Here is a 25,273-nt window from a genome sequence, read left to right as displayed (position 1 = left end):
CGTGAAGCAGTAATGCGTTTCGGTTTGAAGAGTGGGGCAGCCGTTGTAACTATACTGAGACTTTAGAACTTGTTTCTCAAGGTGGGTGGCGCGTCTACGTTGTAGATGTCTATGGGCTCCAGTAACCACTTAACACCAGGTTGGCTGTGAGCTCGTCCGCCCATCTAAGCAATAAAAAAATAAAAATGAAACTTCAAAGTCATGTCTCAAGGTACGCGGCGGAATCCACACCGAGATATCTATGGGCTCCGATAACCACTTAACATCAAATGCTAGGCTGGTTCGCCCAAGCCCACAGTTAAAGAAATTAATAATAATAAAAATTCGACAGAACAAACCACGCCTTCGACTGCAAATTGAAGCCAGAAGATATATAAATAAAACGACACCAAAAATACGCAATTCAAAATACTCAAAGAAATGGCAAGTGGAATGTTTACGCACCAATTTCACCCTTTTAGCTTTCATTCCGGCACAAAGCGATTCAGTACGGAACGCGACAGACACAAAAGTCCGAAGTGCATCGCTGTGGGGAAAGGCCGTCAAACGATTGACAGTACACGAGAACCGTATGCTAATTTAACTGGTACGTTTTCGCTTAGTCTCCATCAGCGAATTTCAGATTCGATTTATGTTTATTTATACGCTGGATTGCTTTAATGTGTGCTTCGCGGCTATTTTGAAATCAATGAGTTAAGAATATCACAAATGACTACAATCACTTTTAGCTGTTAGGTATGTAAGTCTCATACGTTATAATTATGTTTCTGATTCACAGTGCATTTTTGACTTTATTTTTTATGAGATGTTTTTATATTTATTCTTTCGTTAGACAGTTCGTATATAATATATTAAATAAAAATAATTTAATGACAATCAAAGTGGCATTAAAATAAACTTTAATCAGATTTTGAGTTCACCGTGGTACATAATTGTATTATTATTTTTTTCAAAGCAAGGCAACGTTGGTGTGGTCATGACTCAAGTCGTTCTAGCGATTTGGCTAGCAATATTTGCCGACGACCGGCAATCTTATTCCTAGCAAACGGTAGAACTTTAACTGATAAATCAAAAATATCATTCACAAATTTTTATTTTAATAGCCTCTATTATTATGTCACAATGAAAGTGGTAGCAGCTATATACATTAATTTATTAACAAGTTTGTACCAGACTCAAACACCATTAATATATGTAGTTAATGACAATATATAAATGTATACGTAGGCAGAAAAATAATGAAGACTGTCAACGAACTAGTGACACAAACAGGTAATTAAAGCTAATTGAGTCAACAAAACCGTAAGCAGCATTCATCAAGCTACACAATTCACTTAGAGTTCACGTGCAACTCCCACTAATATGTTTACATTGAGATTAATGACCGTTTAGAGTAAAGTATGTTAAACAAGGATTAATATTCTCTCGGTCCACACACGAAAGTCGAGGAAGCGACGCACAAAGCCGACATGGAAAGGGTATTAAACAGTGGCTTCAATAAACGGCCCAATAAGTTATGTAAAGTGCGGGTGCATCGCGTTACATGACAACCCCTACATTTCGGGTTGGGACGCATGCGCGTGCAACGTCAGGCGCGCACGGCATATGCGGAATATTAAAGGAGGAAAGAGAAAAAAATTAACTTGTGAAGCCATTTTCGTCTATCGCCGGCAGCCCCCTCGCCCGCCGTAGGGCTTCTCCGATGCAGGCAGAGAGCCTCACGCGGTCGCTTGGTGCGAACGTTCCGTGATCTCAGCTCCGCCGCTTGTCGATCGCGATAACCGGTTCGGTCGTCCTATCATTAGGCGTCCTTAGAACTATACTAATTGTTTAGTGCCATTCTCACTATTGAAAAACTTCCACACTTTGGACACAGTGATTTAATTATTTTTTTGTAATTAAGATTGGTGTTTTAAAAAACTTTTGTGAAGTGTTTTACATTTGTCGTAAATTCTAAATAAATGTAATAAACAATTCTCAGTGAATAATTATTACCTGTGAAACTTTACTGTGTTTTTAAACGTAAGTTCAATTTGCGTGAAGTTTTGAAGTTCGTAATAAAGTTCTGTGAGTAATTTGGTAAAGTGAAAACCCAAACTAATTCCTTTGAACTTTGCACCTGTGAAAGCTCTACTATTCCACAACAGATCCAAGGTAATTTATGTTGTTTAATAACACCAGCAATATGTGTTATTCTTCTTATTAGTTAACACTTGTTATAATTAAAAGACTGCTTTAGAAACTTTTTTTTTCCTCAAAACACCAACCCGGTCGTAATTTTTTTGAAAAACATTTTTTTGTTTTTCACGATTTGGAAACTATCTTTCGTTGAGCATAGTTGCCTTCTAAATTTTTTTAACTAGATCTATTACGATGTAAAAACGTAAGCGTTGTTTTAAAGTGAGATCCATCACGGAAACTGTCAACCTTAAACCTCTACACGCCGCGTTTGAAAAGTTTTAATAGCTCTCCGAGGATACAGTAAATCAAATATTTTATTTATGACGAAGAGACCCGACGAAGTGCACTCGAAAATAGACATGTAAGTATAATAAAAAATCCATACACTTCCCAATAAATTATGGGAAGACGTTCTTTTTATTGAAGCAACGAATGCCACGATGAGTAATGGCGCAAGTTTCGCCGATAAATCACGCTTGCCCTAGCCGTGAAGAGCTTCGTTCCTTGGAATGTATTTGGCAAGGACCACCCCTAGTTGTTAGTTCTGTTTGATACACATATCGGCGATCGATCCAAAAAACAATCTACTGGCATGAAAATGTGAAAATAGCATCGGTTGTGTTGTTTATACAATAAAGAAACCTGTAAAAACATTCCCAAAATCGAAATACGAATCGAATTTACCAAGTTGAAAATATAGTTACAAATTGACGTTCTTAAAATATGAAATTTCATTTACAATTTACATATTAATTGAATTCACGTAAATAAAATTATAATGATCATGAATACCAGAATATTGAGACAGATTATGTTCATAATATTTGTTACCAAAAAAACTCATAATTTATAATTTGAATAATTAAACGCATCTCTTGTCTATTTGAATACAATAATAGTTTTAAATTGAACGTGCTAATTCTGGATAAACTATACCATATTAAGTTGCACGGATTCTATATTTTCATATTCACAAAGGATTTGTCTAGTATGAAATTATTATGGCCTAATTTATAATATCGTTGGTATAGAAATAACATTTGGAAATAATTAAAGGAATGCAAGTGTTAAACAGATCTTCATTCGGTGAAGCGTGAAATGACGCGTCGGATGGACCACTGCCACTTGATGAACTATTGTTTGGGAATCTACCGATGGGTGAATGGGAATTCGCTTCGCTCTTGTGTTTTCTATCGATATTTCTCGTTAATAGAAATCCCACAAAGCATTGAGATAACAACATCGTTTTTCCTCAACAGAATAACTAACTACACAGTTTAAGTTTTTATGAACAATAACAATCATGTTTCGACAAGTCTCGGCGATATCGAAGAATATATTTCTATTTCCTCTTCAAAAAGGGATGCCCTTGGAGATTATTGGATATCCTCTGATAAATTATTGACAGCCATAAAAGGCGTTCCCACGTTACCGGAAGTAAGCACTGGATCGCCACGCTCCAATACTTTTCTCTTTCACTATTGTCCCTTTGTTCGTACTTAGCTACGTCAGTTCGTCAAGAGAGGCCTTTTATTCTATGGATCTAGTTTGCCGCACTAATTCGAATTGCATCATCCGTTCCGCATCACTGTTCTTTATCTATTTTCATCGATTGGTTTCTTTTATGGCTGTTAATGAATAAAAAAAACCGAATTATCCGAATTAGTTTTGTGTTGAATCGCATTTATTATTTGGCATCTTTTAATGTTATTAATGTTTTTTTTTTTTTCCTACCTGTGCTGATAGCCTTGAGAGGCTATTTCAGCTTCACCCTAACGTGTGTAGGTGAGCTCACGGGGCTCAAACCGGAGTGTTGCTAACACTGACCCTAGCAAGAGCAGTGCTTCGCAGAATCTACCACGGGTTCGGAAACGCGACCAACTGAGAAGATCCGACGAGAAACTCAGTGGGCTGTGTCTATGGGTTAATTCGCTCGTCGAGCCCTTAGTCGCAAGCGACGGGTTCGACGAGGACGGTGACCGGTGCTTGTGGTGCCTAAAAGCACCGTTAATGGATCGGGAGGATCCGTAATGACGTGCTTTGGTCGACGTCGACTGTTTACCATTCGGTCTACAGGATCGGGTATGCTTTTAATGGATGGACGCCGCCGGCGCTCTTCTTGTGTTAGTGGTTACTTAATTTTGACATGACACTGACTGAGACACGAGCTTGAAGTCTCATTTGTATTGTACCAACAAGGGCTGTCTTAGCCTTCAAATTGGAAATGCTTTCATAAATGTAAACGTTTCGCGTTGAAAATAAATAATATTGTAAGAAAATTAGAAAATAATTTTAAACACTGATTACTTACTTAAATGGGATTAATTAATTAAAACTTAGATATGAGTTGTGCAAGCTTAAACTGAGACATCAGAACTCGTATACCAAGGCGGGTGGCGGCATTACGCTGTAGATGTCTATGGGCTACAGTAACCATTTCAAAACAGGTGGACCGTGAGCTCATCCACCCATCTAAGCAAGAAAAAATAGTATATATAAAAAAACATAGAATTGCAATAGACTTTTATTTTAAAACACGATTAAGCTGTAATGTTGAATTGAACCTTTCAATTTTGTAATGTTCATTGGAAACAAAGACACGAGCAAATTTGCATTCTTACCACGAGGATAATTTCAGATAACATTGTATAAGGACCACCCGCGTTGATGAAGCTACACTTCAATATCTACTTTATTGCTACGATTTAGAACATCGAATCAGGTAACTCGTCTGAATGGCACCAAGAGAGCCTGCAATAAGCCGTCTTACATACAACCTGCTCGCGTCTGGTCGAGCAAATATCAATAAGAGAGAATATTGCTTCTTCGTCGACCGACAAAAATACGTACTGCAAATGAGTCGACTATTATCAAAGGCGGCAATCTGACTTTTGGACAATGATTGGTAAATCAGAAAAACGAATTATTGACTTTGTATTCCATTGGCAGTCACAAAACTCTTCGGAACGACATCTTAGATAAATAACAGGTTAACTATTAACCTTTATTTAATGCAGGTTTTGAACCGTATTCTTTGAAGGAGACGATTATATTCAAATAAATCTGTATTGACATATCAATAAAAAATTTTTGTCCAAATGTACAGATTGCCGCCTTTGATAATAGACGACTCAAATATAGAAAATACAAAATTATTTAATTTGCGGTAAGCAATCTGGATCCGTGAAACAAAAGTAAATAAAGTTGTTCCAGGCATTTTTTTTTTATCTTCACGCGACATCTCGAACTATACGACAGCAACATTCGAATCTCATTAGCAAGTGAAACAAAAAAATAAAACTCAAAGCGATAAATTTTAGCAAGGCTCAAGTTCAAGCGCTTACGGTTCCTTTTAATTTGGTTGCCATTGTCAGGGCTTCCTGCTGAGGGCCGCCATTGTATTTCTTGTCTAGAATTCCAGCTGTTTTAAACATTACTTACTTCTTATTAGTCGATTACGAAAGGAAATTAAAAGTTACAGTTAGAAGGACTAGTGGTCGCCCAGTAGTCGAAATTCGACCATAATTAATTAAAGTTAAAAGCTTGAACATTATAATGGTTCTATTGTCAAAATCAATACTTTTATAATCACAGGATTCGCCAAGGCTACATACACTATAGACAAATAATATTACAGACAAACAATATTAATCTATTCTCAATTTGACCACAGAATTTGAGCAATAACAAAAGTTTGACAATAAAGAAAGAGTATATATACATATGTGTGTGTGTGTTAAATAGAATAGAGTCTGCAATTTTTTATTAATATTGATTTAATGTATTTTTTAAGTGATAATAAAAAAATTTAGCATTCTGCACTTCTTCTCTATATTCTCTATAAGTGTGGGAAATTTCATACTCCTCCGTCCGCGCAATTTTCGTAAAAAGGGATACAAAGTTTTTGCTTCACGTATTAATATATAGATAACACAGAAAATAATTCAAGTTGTCTTATTTATTTTCCAAACGAATCGTCCTTTACTTAACCTTCAGACGCTCGAAGCGAGGTACTGAAGCTTTACTAATCAACTTAAAACGATTAGGTGGTTTGAACGAATAACTATATAGGCTGTTTATGACATTGCTCTAAAAAAATTATATCATTAACAAAGGGCCCCTTGTAACAACACGCCGACAGCTGCATAAGGAGCTTAAGGACCGCAACGTATCATAAATCAGAGTAGGCTTTTATTACCATCTGACGGAGTCAATAGCTCCTCGCACTTCGGAGAATTATTGTTTATTTTTAATGATTAGAGTAAATTCCAAGAGATCGGTCGTGGCCTACGAGGCTTGAAGATGGATGACGCTGCATTTTATTAACTAAGTCGCATGTGAGAACCGTGCCTAATATCTAACTAGAGATTACACCTATAAATTCCAATCCGTGTTTATATATGAGTCGTTGTGGCCTAAAGGATAAGACGTTCGGTGCGGTATTGCGATGTATCGGTGTTCGAATTCCGCAGGCTGGTACCAATTTTTGTAATGATATACGTATCTTGTACTTAACAAATTTTAATGTACATGAGTGACTTCCACGGTGAAGGAAAAACATCGTTTAATAAAAATCAAACCCGCAAAATTATAATTTGCGTAATTACTGGTGGTATTACCTCTGTTAGTCCGCACGGGTAGGTACCACCAACCTGCCTATTTCTGCCGTGAAGCAGTAATACGTTTCAGTTGGAATGGTGGGTCAGCCGTTGTACTGTAAAAACTGAGACCTTGGAACTCATATCTCAAGGTAGGTAGCGGCATTCATGTTGTAGATGTCTATGGGCTCCGGTATCCACTACACGCACCGGTAACACAGCAAAAAATAATAATATTGACGGTTATTTTATGTTCACATCAGTCTGTCTGAATTTAAGGTCGATGCATTCAATAACTCCTAGTAAAATATTCATCAAGCACCCTAATTTCAAATTTATGTCAGCAACGGCTATTCGACGTTTATGCCTAGCGACACGTGTTTCGCAAAGAACCGAGACCGAATGTGTCCCAGCTGTGGAGAACAGAACGTGCCGTTTTGGGGTTCCCATTAAAATTCCCACACATAAAATTCAATGATAAAAAACCTTCCACGGCTGACGGCCCCTTTTCTGCTCACAACAAACAAGCAGGTAAGCGAATCTTTATGATCCTTACAAAATGAAATATGAGCAATCCGGTACAGGATTTTACATCTTATTACGACAGTCTAGAGTCAGTTTATGAGAATGAAATTTCACAACAGCTTTCGTACGATGTTTCGGTTGGAATAAAACATTGTTTTCTTTCCTAACCTCGGAGTTCACACAAACGGGGAGTGCAAGCCGAGAACATGTACTTTATTCTGAGATTCTACAAGCGCTTGAGTATATTAGCTGCAACTTAACTTTGTTGTTGCTGCCTTATATAGGGCGCTTCCTGGGTGCATTCACTGCGGTTGATGTTTAGATTAGATTATGAAGTCTAATGAAAATGTATGAGTATTATTCGACGCATCCGTATATCAAACCGAAGCGACATGACGTTTGTTCACGGGCAGTGTTTAAGTTATCGATTCCAACAAAAGCGTTTGTCGGTCACTTAATTATTCATGGGCATACGTTTAGGGATCCTACAGCGACACATCGACAAAATTATAATTTACATATATAATCAATTCGTATCGATTGTATTATTTACACGCCGCTAGCGTTCGTGAGTGGATTCCAGTTAATAACTGTAGGAAACTATAACCTGTGACACAATTTGTGGATTCGTTCTAATATGGCGAACGAAGCCTTGTAGTGGTTGTATTAAAAATATCTTAGATGCTGATAAGGTGGCTGATTGTATCAAAATCATGACAAGAAGCTGTATGCAGTGGATTGGCTCTGCCCCTGACCTTGCTGAAGTCCATGGGCGACGGTATCCACTCACCATCAGGTGGACCGTATGCTCGTCTGTCTACAAGGGCATTAAAAAAAGATTCCCGTTAATCACTGTAGGAAACTATAACCTGTGACACATGGTGGATTCGTTCTATTATGGCGAACGAAGCCTTGTAGTGGCTGTATTAAAAATATCTTAGATGCTGATAAGGTGGCTGATTGTATCAAAATCATGAAAAGAAGCTGCAGGCAGCGGGTTGGCTCTGCCCCTGACACTGTTGAAGTCCATGAGCGACACTAACCACTCACCATAAGGTAGACCTGGTAGGTTTGCCTACAATGGGCAATAAAAAAAAATAACTTCAGTTACGAATGGTTAACATTGTGTATAACGTAACAACTCATATTCTGTTCTTCGTAATATCTTGCTTATTATACACACATAGAGTTTTACTGGAATCTTTCTAACAGGTAATTTGGTATTGATTTTTGATGTTATTCTACCTTTGAAATCTATGATTGTGGATTGAATCGTCGCTAAGTTCGATGAACTCAAACTGATCATTTGGATTGACATTTAAGGGATCTATATATTAATACGTGAAGCAAAAACTTTGTATTCCTTTTCACGAAAATTGCGCGGAAGGAGGAGTATGAAATTTTCCACACTTATCGAGAATATAGAGAAGAAGTGCACAATGCTAATATTTTTTTTAAATAATGCATAAAAGATACATTAAATCAATAAAGAAAACATTACACACACTACATACCATGTATTTGACGCACACACGCATGCATTTATTGTCAAACTTTTGTTCTTGACGTCTGTTGTCAAATTGAGAATAGATTAAATATTGTTTGTCTTTGTTAATATTTTTTATAGCGTAGTCTTGGCGAAATTTGTGATTATAGAAGTATAAAATACAATCATAATAGTGTACAAACTTACAATTCCAATTAATTATAGTCGAATTTCGACTACTGCGGGACCTCTAGTTTGTAATAAATAAGTCACAATTCAACAATATTATAGGATATTGAAATTATTAATACAATTAATACATATTCGTCTGTCCAGTAAGCTATGCATATGTTATATGCTGTATGCTACGTATCAACAATGAGGTTATTGACTCGCATTAGATGAAATCTAATGCCACTTATCGTATAAAGTTAACGTTACGAAAAAATATGGTCCTACGAGAGTGTTTATAACATATAACATATTCCAGCCAATTTGAGCTGTGCGATTGAGGTCGGCTACGTAATTTCCCCTGAATTGATGTTCAAGACGAAACATAATGTTTTCATTTTAAGGCTACATATATCTGGATTTTTTTGTGCGTAAATAATGTGTTCGTAGCAATGAAATACATTGAGCTCCACTTTATGTACGATCAAAGAAGTTTACTGGTAGTAGGACGTCTTGTGAGTCCGCACGGGTAGGCACCACCACCCTGCCTATTTCTGCCGTGAAGCAATAATGCGCTTCGGTTAGAAGGGCGGAGCAGCCGTTGTAACTATACTGAGACCTTAGAACTTATATCTCAAGGTTGGTGGCGCATTTACGTTGTAGATATCTATGGGCTCCAGTAACCACTTAACATCAGGTGGGCTGTGAGCTCGTCCACCTATCTAAGCAATAAAAATACATAATCTTATAGTTGAAGTGGGAAAAGGTGGTAAATTTAATAATCTAGAGCAGTTTTCATCGCTGGTAACAAACCAGCTTAGCACGTCCAGCGATGAACGGACTATCATAACAATAATGTTATGATAGGAAATGCCGTAGCCAAAGCGTGTTTATTTTAAACATTTTCCGAGCCGCGGTAAGATTATATTCCTTGTAATGCTATACCCAAGGGCGATGTTCCCACCCCGATACTATTGTTATACGAACCTGTAGGTACTTTGCTTACGAATATTACTATCAACAGACGCCGTCAAAGTAAGGTTCTTTCCATCAAACATTTATCTAACAAACGATTTTTTAAGGCAAACCACAAAACTTTTTCAATTTGATAATAAATATTGACAATATTTATGTCCGTTAAAGTAAAATGATAGTCGATAAAATGGTGTCATTAAATGTTTTTTATGAACGAAGACTGACGATGGTGCGTTCGGGATGACTGCAAGCAAATCATTCCACAACAGGTTTCGGTTTATTAATAAACAGGCTGTATCAAATGAATAAGGCAAACGATTTAGTAATTTATATTTAAAACGAGATAACATTCACGTAGGAAATTTTATGTTTAACATTAAAATCCAAGTTCGGAGACTTTTATGGCGCTTAATAATAATTATTTTTGTTATTTACAAACATCGGCAACGTTTATTTGAATTATTTTATAAGGGGCGCGACAAACGTTATTAATTCGTTTCCAATCTAGCCGTAAAGTCACGTGTTAATGATTTAATGACACGGCTCCGATGTAGCGACACGGAAATCGACTTCAGGAAAGTAGTCACACACGAATGTAATCAAGTTGAAGAGCTATTAACGAACAAAGGTGTGACTTCACGCACTGTTTACCGAGAGATACGTACCTATAATTTTGAATTTCGTGCAGTCGACATCCGACGTGCTATCGCGCCGAACTTTACTGCCTATAAACTCTTTATTGCCCATTGTCGACGATTATTACTTAACCCTCATGACTTATGAAGTAATAAATTCGATCTTTTCATGCCGTTCGTGCTTACGATTTCACTCGTACAGGCGGCCGGAGTAAATAAAGTGTGAGATAACTCCAATGTAATCGCTTCCATTCATTAAATTTTAAAAGACAGAACGCGACGACGAGTCCCTTGCTTGCTTCGTAACTTATACATAATCAATGCGACTGATCCAGTTAAAGTTATTCCTCTAAGAATGCAATCAACCGAGAATGTCGTCTGTGAATGTACGGACAATATAGAAACAAAACTAAAATACCAAAGAATGGTCCGACTGTAAATTGCTTGTTTATAATTGCGGAGTAGCGATTGTCTGGTGCTATAAGGAGGGTGGCGTCGTTTGATTGTATCTCGCTGTACTACGGTTCGCCCCGCCTTTTGCGTATTTGCTAACTCATGCGTGTTTAAATGTTTTCCATCATTTCCCGCGTTACTAGACTAAAATAAAGGCTTTAAATTTAAATACAATGGAATGGGAAACGATATTAGTCATGTTCATGAATAACTACAATAACACTGCGTTATTGCTTATAGGAATAACAGAACTTCATATACCTTATCTCAGAAAGGCCACTGGGCTTATAGAAAGCGGTGCCTGTTTTATATCGTTCTCGTCTTCTGAGGCATAAAGTTATTTTCACAACAAAGCACACAGTATTTGAGCTCCTTATATTGGACCTTTCGAAAGCCGCCCATTGTAATCTTAATGCCGTATTACATTAATGCGATAAAAATCTTCAAGATATCTTCGTGCTCATTTTTTTTTTTGTGAATTATCTCAGTTTAATAATGGCATGAACAGCCTCGCCTGTGGGGGAAGCTCGTTTCTCTGGTTACAAAAATTATCTTCGAATCGATCTGAGGGGAAGTATCCAATTCTATTAATGAAATCTTTTCGAATTTTGTGGTCAATTCCGACGTACGTAGCGATAACGTGTAATAAGGGGTGATGCGAAAAGCCAAAGTTTACTTCTCATGTTTTTATGGCTTTGGAGTTTATTGCTATACCGATTGGGGTGTTTACTGAATAATATTTCTGGTGTACCATAAAATAGATATTAAATCTAAATGATTGTATTAAGTAAATCGTAATATACAACTTTAACTTTTCAATTCTAATCGTTTCTAGAGTTGTTTATGCAGCTACAAAAAGTTCACAGCTCAGCGGGACTAAGACTTCCGCCTTTTACGAAGTCTTTACTGTTTTGATGTCCATAGGCCACAGCACCCAAAATCTGACATCCACGACAAAAAAGTTTAAAAATCAATTGGAAATTGAAATGCTTAGTCAGGTCAGAGAAATTAAACATACAATTATACTAAAGGTTGGATAACAAAAATCTCTGCGGTGCCAGAGTCAAGAACGTTATTCACTGCAGCACCTAATATTTATATCGGATGACAACGCATGAGTATCAAAATTTAGTGGAAGCGTTGTTTGAAAGCGAGATCGCGTCAAAGTATACAATGGAACTCTGAATAATTGTTGTTTAGTTCAAAAGATTTAACTTTGATACACACTAAGCGTTACGAACCGACCCGCTCCGGCAAAAACAAATGGCAACTATTCTAAGCGTGACGACCACAAATGGCACTTAATGCAGTGGCAGGTCTGTTGTAATGGGGCTACTAATATTAGTATCCAAGATAAGTATATACCCGTACCCAGTATTTTGAAACCCAATCTTTAGTGGGCACCAGAAAGGGCTTAGATAATGCCAGTCCTGGCAAAACAAGAAAAATCTAAATCATTTAATTTATTCATTAGGGACATTTCTAAAAAATGTAAAGCTACTCGCCTGGTATTCGGTTGACGTCGACTTTTAAAACATTTATAATTACATCACAATCAGTATCAAAAACACTAAATCCGACGCAAATGAAAATGGCCATAGGTGTAGATAAAGTAACTAGTAATAAGAACATTCCAGAGACTGTTCTGAGCCGCTTAGCTTTAGTAGACGTTAGGCTTAGTGACACAACAAAAGAGATTTCAACTACGTATAAGAAACTAAATATCCTCTTTAGTTACGCATGAAACGAAATAACCGTGTACGTTTTACTGTGGTTTTATGGTTAAGCACAAAAATGAAAACACTCATTTTTAATACTTTTGTAAAATGCATGAAATTTTATTGGGACCTAATATGAAGAAAAAAAGTTGTGTATATGTTTTTAATTATAAAACATTGCAAGGTTGTACAAGAATTAAATTTTCTTAAATGTATTAATAAATGTAAGTTTCAAGATCATCTCACGGGCCACTTGATGCTATTCTTCCTGGGGCGGATATGCCAATGCGGAACCGCAGTCATCTTCAACAAAAATATTCAATGTCTACTCTGTAACCTTGAGTATCTACATATTATATGCTTAGCGGCAGAAATAGAATATCGAAGCAATTCACAACTGGCTCGGTCATTAAAAAAACAAAATTACGATCGTAACATGTAATCTTGATTACACTTTATGATTATTCCTTTGTGAAATTCTTGTTACTGATACCGATCTAAATTTACAATCACCAAAGCGTTTTGCTTGAAAAAGCGTGATAGAGAGAAATGCTGAACTATCTTCGGGTCACGCGAATCATTCGCCCAACTCAACAACAAGGTGTAACAAAAAGTAATACTTAACTTTATCGTAATCCGAAGCATAAACCCTGAAATATGACCGTTGAATAAGGTACATAAAAAAGCCTTTTGTTCATCTACAATTATAAAGGCACAAGTAAGTCGTGACTCTACGATTCTGTTCAGAGCCAAAACGAGGCACTTTCGTACCTCGCTATGATTCCACACAATGTGGCATTGTGTCAGGTACGGACTATAAATGTATTATTATAATATTTGAAATACAATTTTAATTAGTATCTTAACTAATTTGAAGATGAAATGAATAAGAAAATGAAGTTATTTATCTGTCTTCAGAGGTCAAAAATAAAATAAAAAATCGATCTATTTAATACAAAGGTAGCGATATGCATTGTACAATTGAATTCGATTTCAAAGTGCATAAGGACATTTACATACCTTATAACCTTTTTTAGAAGGCTTAGCACAGGGATTTTCTCACCGGATCTTCTCAGTGGGTCGCGTTTCCGATCCGGTGGTAGATTCCGCAAAGTAGTGCTCTTGCTAGGATCAGTCTTAGCAACACTTCCGGGCTATAAGCATAGGTTGCAATAAAAATAGAAGGTTAGAGGACATTATTCTGTTGAATTTCAATAAAATTTTTATAATAAAACAAATTGTCATTGTAGCGAAATCGAAGATGGGCTGAAGAATTATTTTTGAACCCGTGACAATTAAACGGAATTTAATATATTGTGGTTCTAAAAGTTCAGATTTACCTTCACTAAAAATTTCATTCTATCTGTACAGATATCATAAAAATTCATTCGGAGGTTCCATCAATCCTGCTTAATCAAATAACCGACATTAGCAGACGTATATGCTTTGCTTGTATTATGCTTGACCAGATGGTGACCGAGCTTATCTCGATTTTTTTTTTTGATAACGCCATCTTGTTGTGTCTTTAAAGCGGTTAGTTGCCCTCAATTAAGAAAAATAGTATTATTATTCGCTAATAGATATCGGGAAGAGTTGATTATTGAAAACACGAATAAAACAACATTTTCTGAAAATAAATCGTAGCTAGATCGATTTATCGCCCCCGAAATTCCCTGTATACTAAATTTAATGAAAATCGTTGGAGCCGTTTCCGAGATTCAGATTATATATATACAAGTATTGCTCGTTTAAAGGTATAAGAAAAAGATTTTTTTTTTAACTCCCTGAATACATTTCTCTTTATTACGTCCATGGATTAAACACAACGTGGCCCGGCTCCCTGCTGAGTAATCGTCACAACTTGACTCCTACATTCATGTTAAGTTTATGTTAATACGGTTAAGTCATACGTCAGGTCATGTTTTGATAATTTAAAGATTAAAATGCAAACTATTTAGATTCATAATCGAAAACAGAACGTATTTGTACATACGCTTATGTAATGGAATAATTTGTGGACGTGGGCAACTTTGGCGCTTAATTTTCATGACGCCTTGAAACCGTTTGCTTCTAAATGCCTAATTTATAGTTATTAAGAGCATAGTTTCGAAATGCTCTAAAAACAGTTTTGTTCTGATGAGTTTCTTTCGATTGCTCGGCGTCAAAAACATTAGGTGTAGAAAACGATTATTGAAAACAAAATTCAAACAGTAAATGAATGATTACATAGTGAGAGTGAGTTGTGATTTTTGGTTTTAATAGAAATACAATATAATTTGCGTAATTACTGGTGGTAGGACCTCTTGTGAGTCGGCGCGGGTAGGTACCACCACCCTGCCATTTCTGCCGTGAAGCAGTAATGCGTTTCGGTTTGAAGGGTGGGGCAGCCGTTGTAACTATACTTGAGACCTTAGTACTTTATCTCAAGGTGGATGGCGCATTTACGTTGTAGATGTCTATGGGCTCCAGTAACCACTTAACACCAGGTGAGCTGTGAGCTCGTCCACCAATCTAAGAAATAAAAAAACATAAAAAATTGAGGAAAGGAAAACATTTTGTAACAATTTTCCAGTAATACCGACAAAATCTCGCGTTTATTCCAAGAATTTTAATAATGTACGACTTTTTGGCAACCAGTTTTCATATAGGCTAGTTACATAGTCACTATTAAGTTACGTACTCACTGAAAAGGGTGTTGTATTTTTTTTTAATGATTAAAAATCGAATAAAAAAGAACTACCTTCAAGTAATAATTGAGTTAAACATTATATTGGTGTTAGGTAAATAAATTCGTTTGAACGAACTATTTTAGTTCGCCCTCTCGTATTTTAAGGCTTAAAGTTTGTTTGGCTTGGGGTTTCAATTTCATTTAGTAATTAGAGCTTAGATTCATAATCCGTGTATAAAGTACGAGTACCAAATAGACGATGGTATGAAATAAATGGGATATTAGAAAAACATGCGATTTATGAAAGTTTTTGAGCATACTATAATCTTATTAGTATAATGTTGTCAATCAGTTTGCATTGTGCTAAGTAATTACAGGCTTGTTGATACATCACACGTGTTCTAGTTTAGGTCAAAGACAGTCAGAGCACCATTACGAAGCTTAGCAATTGAGTAGCTTATCCACTATGTAAAGTCCTTTGTTGTGAAATTGACGTGACCAACAAACTAATATAATATGTGCCTAGCTTAGTTTGAGCTTAATATATTATGTCAGAAATATATAGATCGAAAAACGAGCGATTAATTCACATCTATGGTTAACATAAATAATATATCTTCAAATCTTTATTGCTATCTGTAAATAAAACGAACTGTTTGGTTTTTTTTTCATACTCTATCTGTATTCAATAAAAGTTCTCGTAGCTCGTGAAAGTTAGGGGGCCGTGCCGACGAAACACCTATAATAAAAGTGGTAAGTTTCCGGAAGGTCGTCACCGATGTAGCTTTTGCCTTTGACATGTTTTCTTTACTCAGTATTTTGTTTGGTACATTTGTTTCAAAAACACGCGCAACTTAACCTCAAGTTTACATATTACTCGTATGTATAAATTTATCATAATAAGTTTCGACGGTATATAATCAGATATCCTGTTAAAATAATTTTAATTGATGAGCGAGTGTCAGCTCGAGAATATGGTAAATACTATTTTAATTTATAATTTACGTAATTACTGGTGGTAGGACCTCTTGTGAGTCCGCACGGGTAGGTACCACAGCCCCGCCTATTTCTGCCGTGAAGCAGTTATGCGTTTCGGTTAGAAGGGTGGGGCAGCCGCTGTATATATACTGAGACCTTAGAACTTATATCTCAAGGTGTGTGGCGCATTTACGTCGTAGATGTCTATGGGTTCCAGTAACCACTTAACAGCAGGTGGGCTGTGAGCTTGTCCACACATCTAGGCATTAAAAAAAATAAAAAAAAACAGGATTAAGATTATTTAAAAATTGGCTTGGGCATTTATATTCTTCAATGATGACACTTTGAATTAGTGGCTTTTAAGTCAGAGAACCTTACAAGGTAATGATCTTTCTCGTTCTTAATCACGTAGTTTCAATTAGCCCCTCCCTTTCATCTATTTGTAGAAACTATATTCCACACTTTTTGTTTCCGTTTGGTTTTGAAAAGAAAAACTGGTATTTATGGCATTTTTCGTTTCATATTTTAAATTTTGCATATGGTTCTTTTTTTCTTCATCATTAATGAGTATCACATTGATAATTCAAGTAAGCCAAACATCCGTTTTCGATAACTAAAACACAAGAAAACTATATTTAGTTCACTATATATGGTATAGTTTTTTAAGTTGATTCATAATAGTAGCTATTAACACAAGAACATGCAACAAATGCCATAATTAAACATTTAACAATAGATCAAATATTAAAATAACTTTTAATTAATTTGTTAAGGCTTCTTCTCATCCAATGATTAGGGAAATAAAGTAAACGCGCGAAACCACAATATGCGGTTTCTACGTGAATAAATAATAAGAGTATTGTCGCTTTAGCGCCGTCGAACAGTCTGCACGAGAGAATGTACGCGACCTCTTATGAACTTTCACAAATGTATTTAGTTTTGTATTTAAAAAGAGTTCGTTCATTACAAAAAAAGTGTTCTGGATAATAAAATACACTCGTCTTAATTTGCCAGCAGCGGAGACTAATACGGCATTCAGCTATTAAACGTGTCAGTTAATTAAGAATTACTAGAATTGTGCATTGCAACTGCAATTTTTGTTTAATTAATTTAATATAGTTATCCTTTTCGTGACTTTTTTTTCTTTGGTGGTAGGACCTCTTGTGAGTCCGCACGGGTAGGTACCACCGCCCTGTATTTCTGCCGTGAAGTAGTAATGCGTTTCGGTTTGAATGGTGGGGCAGCCGTTGTAACTATACTTGAGACCTTAGAACTTATATCTCAAGGTGGGTGGCGCATTTACGTCGTAGATGTCTATGGGCTCCAGTAACCACTAAACACCAGGTGGGCTATGAGCTCGTCCACTCATACAAGCAATAAAAAAAATATTGTTTTTGTTTCTTTTATATTTTACATTGTTGTGTACTTATGTTTGTTTAAATTTAGCTTCCTTAACAAAGTATAACGTGTTGCAATTTAAAAAAGAAAAGTAATAATTTGCTAAGCTGAAACTCAAGTACATAACGATTGGTTGGTCCGATGCTGGTGTGCGCGTCACTCCGCAGGTGCCGGCGGAAGATCAGCGCCGCAGTACCGATTGTTTCGTTACTGTTAGGCATTGCTGAGCCGGTAACCGTCTCCAAGCCTCGTTATTTTTCTTATCTTTGTTTTTTATTTTTTGTACCCAATTTATGTTTGGAATAAAAGTTTATTATTATTATTATTCATTATATTTAAAAAATACACAATATCACCAGTTTTGTGAGTTTGTCAAATATATATTTTTAGCGTACCTCGCACCATCCATAGATAGGACGTTGATACTGGTGTATCTACACAATACGATCTGCTTATAAATGTTTCCACCGTTTTAGGTCAAGGTGTTTTTTTTTTAAATCACATCAATCTCTTTAAAATGGAATGTAAGACTGATTCGCAGCAGCATTATAGGCCTTCCGGTGGAGACGTATTACAAAAATCCATTGGAAGTCCGTGGTCCAGCACGGCAGTACAATTCTTTGTAGTAGTGGCATATGAGATTGCGTAAATCCTACTATTTCTTTATAACTTTATGTACTTATACGAATTCACAAACGTGAGCGTATTTGATCAAAAAATATGGCATATTTTTACCACTACAAAACTGTAACTCCTGTGTAATCTGGTGCCAAATGGTGACCGCACCTAAAGCCCGAACGATTAAATCTGGCCACCGAAAGGAAAGTCATTTTGTCTTCGAGCCCACATTGAAAGAGAAAACTATCGGCAGATGTAACCATAAAAAAATATGTTGCACCAAACTAAAGGACGGTGGTTCTGACTATTTTGGTTTCTAATAAATGATCCATGCTGGTTTGAAGAATAGGAGATCCGTTGGAGATTGCGATCTAATGACTCAAGGTGGTCGCAACGTCACGTACGCTTCTACGGTAACAATGAAACTTGCAAATTGAAAATCAACGTGCAATTCAGAATAGCGTTCCACTCTTGAACTTCAGTGAATGCATTTGTCAGTTGAGAATCGTCTAGTAACTACTGTCCTTATTTAACTTACAGAATTCACGGCGACTCTAAGTTATGTTTTGAATTAGGTGACAGCATCAAAAGGCTTTCACTTGTTAGACTTCTGTTACTGGAAAACTTAAGGTAAGTAAATCTACATTCTGACAAGAATCGTGTTTCCTCGACACAGATGTTGATAAATGTGCCTTATTAAATGATACTTTGTAGCGTATTAAAAAGTACTTTGACGTTGTAAATTTATTTTAATTCATGGTTTTTTGCTTGAGCTCTTGGATAACAATTTTTTTATAATTTTCGATTTTTTTTTTTAATTGAATGCTTCAGTAAAAAAAATACAGAACCACAAGAAAAGCAATAGTAAGTAAAAAAAATACTAGAACGTCATTTTACTATATGTACACCGTCAACAAATAAATTGAAAGTAATGAAAATAATGCGAAGCGAAAGTTGGACTTGTTAATTGGCCGGCATCGCACATAATGTATACATTCTTGATGGTATTACACTAAGTATTACTGAAGTTTTGAGCACGACCCTTTTACGTGTTTTTCATAACAATTGATATCCAATAGCCTTAGCAATTATTGGCGATCCGCGATTCCGCTGTCATTGTTCCCATTTTAGTAAGTGATTAACAACAACGATAAAAATTGTGAATTCATCAGTACATATGGGATATAGACTTTTACCGTTCAAAGGATTCATATATGAAGAAACTATTTTAAAATTTTGATTGATTGTTGATGTGAAACTACCATTGGAAATATTTTAGATGGCTTATACAATTTATTTTCAATTTAGAGACTTAATGGCTAATTGAATTACAACAAATTTTATGACTATACTTTTCTATGCGCAATCGAAAATTAACATAGAGGTATAAATTAACAGAATTTTTTATCTATTTCGTGTTAAAATTTCATCATTAAAAATGTACACTCACGAAATTATTTATACAGTTCGGAGAGATGCATTAAAGTCCGACTAATTTCGCTTCAAAGTTAGGATTTTCAAGTAAACATTTCTGTTCAGGAAAGGAAAGCTGACAAAAGAATTTTAGGCACATAATTATACCGAAATGGCAACGGCGGACGGTGAAGTCTGCAGACAGAATAATTGCAATTATAAACTTTGAATAACACGTTTATTTTAACTTCCATTAATATCGATGTTTTAATGATGAAGCGGATTATTTTGCTTAGATGGGTGGACGAGCGCACAGCCCACCTGGTGTTAAGTGGTTACTGGAGCCCATAGACATCTACAACGTAAATGCGCCACCCACCTTGAGATATCAGTTCTAAGGTCTCAGTATAGTTACAACGGCTACCCCACTCTTCAAGCCGAAGCGCATTGCTGCTTCACGGCAGAAATAGGCATATACTACCGTAAAACGAGGTGAATTGACACAATATTGAAATTTGCATTCAAAGGACTCACTGTAAGATCTTTTTTTATTAAGTTGGACAAACCCACGTCAATTCAGTGTTGCTATTACAAGAAAAATAAAGGTGCAGCTTTAAAAAAAATAATCGGAAAGTTTTTCTTTCAAAATAGTTGGCTATAGTCTGTAGAAAAACATTTTTATTTTTGTATCTATTTACCCCTGCGATTTTATTCACCCCGTTTTACGGTATCAAGAAATACCTTTTGTATGATATGGACTCGCATTCAAATATGGTATTCGAGAAACTTTCTTGAGTTTACTAAACCTTAGTCTTTTGTAGCCACAAAACTGAAATTTGATGAATCCCAGGGTATTCTAAAATAAACACAAGATAAATTCTAAACAGTATTTAAATTAATTTATTTTTAATGCACAAAAACTAGTAAGTTGTTCTAGAAATCGACGTAAGTAAATGTTATTAGTGTTAGTGTTTTAATTATAACAGTATCATTATCTTGTGTTTGTAATCTTTTGTACATAATGACATGCTCAGAAGTGTGAAGCGAGAAAAACTTAAGAGGCAACCTCTGATATATGTGTTTACGTTTATCTCTTATCTTTACGTGAAGACTTTTGATAACTCACAATTTATTTTCTTGTAAGATATAATAAATCAAGTTGTCGGCGAAATGTCTGGTCTAGCAAGAACTACTCTAGATAGATCTCCTAAGTTATTTGGAATTAAGTAGTGATAAATTGTGTTGGAGTTTTATATATTTATACTAGGAGTGGTTATTCACAGCACAGATATGGTCTGTATCAGTTTATAAGCAAAAACCGTTGGTCAAGCTTAATCTTGTATCTTTAAAATTTTTTTTTAATTTCGAACGTTTCTTAAAGTTTAAAATTTTCATGGTCCCAGACGGCTAAGGTATTTTTGACTAAGATAATTGAATATTGCGTGTACTAACTACTGTCACTTTTTCTATAGAACTATTTCTTTCTTTTTTCTTATTGTTTTCTATAAAATATTTATTTTTACAAAGCATACCATTATGCATATTACGTTTCATTTCATACGTATGTATTTCAAAATTAATAAACAATAAAAACCTTAAGGCTAAGCCGTAAAAGTAATTTTAATTATATTTACGACTAAGAAAACGGTAGAATGTGTCATTAATACTGTTAATTACTATGTTAAATTATAATTAAATTTCACAGGTCATTAAAAGATAATCAAGAAGCTTGGATTGCATTTTTGCTGTGAACAACCGATAAGAAAATTAACGCCTGTTCTTTTAATCTATCTGTATATATAAAAATGAATTACTTGCTGTTCGTTAGTCTCGCTTAAGCTCGAGAACAGCTAGATCGATTTGGCTAATTTTGGTCTTGAATCATTTGTGGAAGTCCAGAGAAGGCTTAAAGGTAGATAAATATGAAAATGCTCGGAATTAAATAAAAATAACTATTTTGTTTTTCCTTTGATTTGTCCCCCGTCTGATGGATTCCTTCTGTTTGTTTTAAGTTTATTTTATACAATAGTTTAGGTATTTTATTTATCGATTGAGGCACTACGAGGTCTGCCGGGTCAGCTAGTAATATATATAAAATAGTAGCAGGTACAATATAATATATAGTATAGGTTGATAGTATATTATTCGTTTAAAGTAATTTAACCTAAATTAATAATCACCAACAGTGAAAATTTGTAAGTAAACGCTAAAATGTTTGCTGAACAAGTGACGCGCGCTAGACATAGTTGCAGGCTTAGCGGATGGCGTGTCTAGATTGTCTGGTCGCGTGCTGGGCCAGATCCATTAATGTAGTCGGCCGTGTGCTGCCGCCAACAAACAAATTACCGATGCAAACACATGGCAACACGCGAAGCCTTGAAAGCCTTTTGCTTGCTTTGTCAATTTCGTTCGACTCCTCCCGCAGTACCAGCTCGGAGTCGCTCGCCCGAGTAATTTGATAAGTGTTATTGTTATTGGCTATGCCAACAGACGTAATTGTTTTAGGGTTTACTCCCGCTAAGCTATTTATTCAGTATAATTCTGTTTGTACGTTCCAATTTTTTATTGAAATTATATTTTCCTTTGCCTATTTTTTATTTATTGCTAAGATAGGTGGACGAGCTCATGGTATTGAGTGGTCACGAAAGTCTATAGATATCAACAACGTAAATGCCTCCAACTATTTTGAGACATGAGTTCCGAGTCTCAGTTTTACAATACAACGACTGCTCTGCTCTTCAACCAAAACGCAATTATGTTTCGTGGCCGAAATGCCCAAAATGGTAACCTCCGGATTCTTCCGGAGTGCTTTTAGGCCTCTCAAGCACTGGTCACCGTCCTCTTCGAACTCGTCGATTACGACGAAGAGTGCGACGAGCGAACTAATCCATAGACACAGCCCACTGAGTTTCTCATCTCAGTACGTCGCGATTCCGATTCGGTGGTTAGATTCTGAGAAGCACTGCTCTTGTTAGGGCTAGTGTTAGCAAATTCTTTCTAGTTGAGCCCATGACCTCACCTACCCGCCCAAGCGTATTAGCAGCTGGAATTGGCTCTTGGGCTACCAAAGTGGTCGTTTGATAAATATTAACGACGAATTATTTCTTTCAGTAATAGTAAATTTTATATAAAATATAGATGACAAATTATTTTTGATCGTTCACTTAAAGTTTCATTTCTATAAGTAAGCTCCTATAAAGATAGGAGTAAGCAATTTTTGTACTCAACGATGCCAAAAGTTATTCGCTGCCTACACAGAATTCGAAAAATAAACTATGATAAAATACACCGCGTACCTACTCTCTCTCCTGCAGCTGTCAATTAGGAGGTGAGTGGCCGCTGCAAGCGAAGACCTGTGTGACACTACTGACGGCTTTCGACGCTACGTGGTCTACCAACCGATTTCATTTTGATACATTTGTAATTATGTCCATTAGTATTTTTTTTGTATTCAATCGTTATTACTCATATAAATCTAATTGAAAATAATATGAAAACTGGAATTGTGAGGCGTGTCACGGTAACTGTCAATCAGCTAGCCTTCGTATTAGTATGGTTGCGATTTTTAGGGTTTTATTTTTAGATCTTCCAACTTTGTATTGTGAATTGATTTGTACTGCACTCTACTGGATTATTTTACACACAGGACGATATTTTGTGGATATAATACAATTTCGAAGTTCAATCTTTACGCTAGAACTATTTAGAAATAATTTAATTAATATTAATCTTATCATTGACATAAACAATAGTCAACGACTACACGAGACTACAATTTTATAAAATCGACTTTTAATATTCTGATAATGACTTTTAGATATTTTTTATAGCCTCGATGACTTTAATTATGTCACGCCTGATATGGTTTAACGTGGTAAATGAGACGTAAGCTCTGAGTTTCAATCATGTTGGATAACGACTGTCCTTCGAATAGGTCAAAACGTGTCTGCTTCGCGGCAGAAATTGGCAGGACGGTGGTACCTATCAATCAGGACCTATAATATGTTCTACCACAAGCAAATATCGGTTGTCGATTGCATTATGTTAGTATAAAACTCAAGTAACGCCGTTGCCTATTCTTCGGTTAATCACTTAGTTGCTTTTCAAACAATCATCGAGAGAAACGGGGTGGTAAGTATTATTCTAAGTCGGCACCGAATATGAAAAATAATTTCATAATTTTAATATCAATATTTTTAAGTACTCACTGCTCACCTATTACTCAAAGGACGCATCTTCACGGAAGCCTTTGCTGAGTCCCATAAACAACCAAGCTAAATCATAATTGGATCAATTAAGAATGTGTATACGACAAAAATAAATACAAACATTCGTTTTTACTTAAATAAACAAAGATGCAATGGTTCAGTATCATTTTTCCTCTGTTTACTGGCTATTGATGAGATTTAGTGCTTATGAATTAAAAACTATTGAAATAGTCCGGTTCCTTCTTTAAAATTGTAAATATTCAACCGATACAAAAAGTCTAGTACATAAAATTAATTTTAATCTCGGATTGTCGATGATTATAGTCGCAATTCGAGCACTAAGAGAGCTAATAGACTAGAAATAGTGAATTTAAATTAGTAAATGAGATTATGTATGAATCTAAATGTGCAGATTTAAATCGAAATGTGCACAAACAACCCACGCATGTCTTCCACCGGGTGTAGCTGTCAATTAGTTACTAAGTGCCAGCTGTGAAAGGACTTCTCGGTACCTGGTGTCGTGTTTCTTTCATTATTTAACGGAGTCACTGGAAATGTTAAGAATTTCAGATAGAAATGTGACATTTCGAAGAATTGAAGATAATTAATACTCAAACGGCTAAATTTAGCGTTTTTATTCTCATTGTATTTATTTCCTAAATTTAGAATACTTTAGAGTTTTTGTGGTCCACAAAAATGCCGGAAAATTTAATCTTAAAAATGGTTTTAATAGTGCCTAAAATTGCATAAAATAATACTAAATAAGCTTAAGTTTAATTTCGTGTCCACGTTGTAGTTTGATTGGAATTAATTGGATTTTAAGACTGCTGAGTTAGGGCCAAAGTAGTTCGTGGAATTAGTTATAGAGGTAAATTATCGCTTCTTAATTATAAATGAATATCCAAAAAGTATTTTCGTGTGTATTTTTCTATTTATGTTTACGTAATAATAAATACGTCTTCAGGTATTAATTTACACCCTACAATCATTTAGAACTGTTTGTTCATAGTGGATTACAGTAAATAGAATCTTCTTTGGTTTTATAGTTGTTGACTCAACTCAACACGCGACACACACATAGACAATACAGCTGACTTTAACCGCAAACACTTATTGTTCCTATCAACCGCGATCGCCTCTTCATTACAAATAATCCGAAAAGTATTTTCGTGTATTTTTTCATTTATATTTACGTAATAATAAATACGTCTTCAGGTTAATACCTGATTTTAAATAAATTAATACCTA

General features: G+C 35.5%; 1 protein-coding gene across 4 annotated transcripts in view; it reads left to right on the top strand.

Annotated features, from left to right (window-relative positions):
* The first annotated feature begins 1,697 nt into the window (after positions 1-1,697).
* Positions 1,698-25,273, top strand: part of LOC114248169 (uncharacterized) — a 119,023-nt gene continuing 95,447 nt past the window's right edge. For 3 of the 4 annotated variants that reach the window (XR_003624934.2, XM_028181323.2, XM_028181322.2), the window contains exon 1: positions 1,698-2,154. The gene's annotated coding sequence lies outside the window, so the exon portion shown is untranslated. The remainder of the gene's footprint in view (positions 2,155-25,273) is intronic. The other variant, XR_003624932.2, reaches the window with a different exon arrangement.

The sequence above is a fragment of the Bombyx mandarina genome, chromosome 08 (genome assembly GCF_030267445.1).
Source record: "Bombyx mandarina strain Sakado chromosome 08, ASM3026744v2".
NCBI classification, from domain to species: Eukaryota; Metazoa; Arthropoda; class Insecta; order Lepidoptera; family Bombycidae; genus Bombyx; species Bombyx mandarina.
This window is presented reverse-complemented; position numbering and strand designations above follow the sequence as displayed.